We start from the raw sequence: 2248 nt of genomic DNA on the forward strand, positions 1-2248 counted from the left end.
CAAACATTTCTTAGCTTCAAACTCCCATATCTCGCGAACGGATTGACCAAACCCAAAAATTCCTGCTGCGTCTGGAAGCAGAAACTCGCCCGATTACAACTGTATGGGTATTTTTATTCCCTAGGCCATTCTGGTTAAGCGTTTGGAGCAGCAGAAGTGCGAAAAATTTGTTGTCTTCTCAACCATTTCTTAGCTTCAAAGTCCCATATCTCGCGAACGGATTGACCTAACCCAAAAATTCCTGTTGCGTCTGAAATTAGAAACTCGCCCGATTTCAACGGTATGTGTATTTTTTCCCTAGGCCATTCTGGTTAAGCGTTTGGAGCAGCAGAAGTGCGAAGAATTAGTTGTCTTCTCAAACATTTCTTAGCTTCAAACTCCCATATCTCGCGAACGGATTGACCAAACCCAAAAATTCCTGCTGCGTCTGAAAGTAGAAACTCGCCCGATTACAACTGTATGGGTATTTTTATTCCCTAGGCCATTCTGGTTAAGCGTTTGGAGCAGCAGATGTGCGAAAAATTTGTTGTATTCTCAACCATCTCTTAGCTTCAAACTCCCATATTTCGCGAACGGATTGACCAAACCCAAAAATTCCTGCTGCGTCTGAAAGTAGAAACTCGCCCGATTACAAACTGTACGGGTATTTTTTCCCTAGGCCATTCTGGTTAAGCGTTTGGAGCAGCAGAATTGCAAAAAATTTTTTGCCTTCTCAACCATTTCTTGGCTTCAAACTCCCATATCTCGCGAACGGATTGACCTAACCCAAAAATTCCTGTTGCGTCTGAAATTAGAAACTCGCCCGATTACAACGGTATGTGCATCTTTTCCCTAGGCCATTCTGGTTAAGCGTTTGGAGCAGCAGAAGTGCGAAAAATTTGTTGTATTCTCAACCATTTCTTAGCTTCAAACTCCCATATCTCGCGAACGGATTGACCAAACCCAAAAATTCCTGCTGCGTCTGAAAGTAGAAACTCGCCCGATTACAAACTGTACGGGTATTTTTTCCCTAGGCCATTCTGGTTAAGCGTTTGGAGCAGCAGAAATCCGAAAAATTTGTTGTCATCTCAACCATTTCTTAGCTTCAAGGTCCCATATCTCGCGAACGGATTGACCTAACCAAAAAATTCCTATTACATCTGAAAGTAGAAACTCGCCTGATTACAACGGTATGTGTATTTTTTCCCCAGGCCATTCTGGTTAAGCGTTTGGAGCAGCAGAAGTGCGAAGAATTAGTTGTCTTCTCAAACATTTCTTAGCTTCAAACTCCATATCTCGCGAACGGATTGACCTAACCCAAAAATTGCTATTGCATCTGAAAGTAGAAACTCGTCCGATTACAACGGTAAGGGTATTTTTTCCCTAGGCCATTCTGGTTAAGCGCTGGAGCAGCAGAAGTGCGACAAATTTGTTGTCTTCTCAACCATTTCTTAGCTTCAAACTCCCATATCTCGCGAACGGATTGACCTAAACCAAAAATTCCTATTGCATCTGAAAGTAGAAACTCGCCCGATTACAACGGAATGTGTATTTTTTCCCTAGGCCATTCTGGTTAAGCGTTTGGAGCAGCAGAATTGCAAAAAATTTTTTGCCTTCTCAACCATTTAATGGCTTCAAACTCCCATATCTCGCGAACGGATTGACCTAACCCAAAAATTCCTATTGCATCTGAAAGTAGAAACTCGCCCGATTACAACGGAATGTGTATTTTTTCCCTAGGCCATTCTGGTTAAGCGTTTGGAGCAGCAGAATTGCGAAAAATTTTTTGCCTTCTCAACCATTTCTTGGCTTCAAACTCCCATATCTCGCGAACGGATTGACCCAACCGAAAAATTGCTATTGCATCTGAAAGTAGAAACTCGTCCGATTACAACGGTAAGGGTATTTTTTCCCTAGGCCATTCTGGTTAAGCGCTGGAGCAGCAGAAGTGCGACAAATTTGTTGTCTTCTCAACCATTTCTTAGCTTCAAACTCCCATATCTCGCGAGCGGATTGACCTAACCCAAAAATTCCTGTTGCGTCTGAAATTAGAAACTCGCCCGATTACAACGGTATGGGTATTTTTTGCCTAGGCCATTCTGGTTAAGCGTTTGGAGCAGCAGAAGTACGAAGAATTTGTTGTCTTCTCAACCATTTCTTAGCTTCAAAGTCCCATATCTCGCGAACGGATTGACCAAACCCAAAAATTCCTGCTGCGTCTGAAAGTAGAAACTCGCCCGTTTACAACTGTGTGGGTATTTTTATTCCC

Source organism: Ptiloglossa arizonensis, unplaced genomic scaffold (assembly GCF_051014685.1).
Source record: "Ptiloglossa arizonensis isolate GNS036 unplaced genomic scaffold, iyPtiAriz1_principal scaffold0027, whole genome shotgun sequence".
Taxonomy (NCBI): domain Eukaryota; kingdom Metazoa; phylum Arthropoda; class Insecta; order Hymenoptera; family Colletidae; genus Ptiloglossa; species Ptiloglossa arizonensis.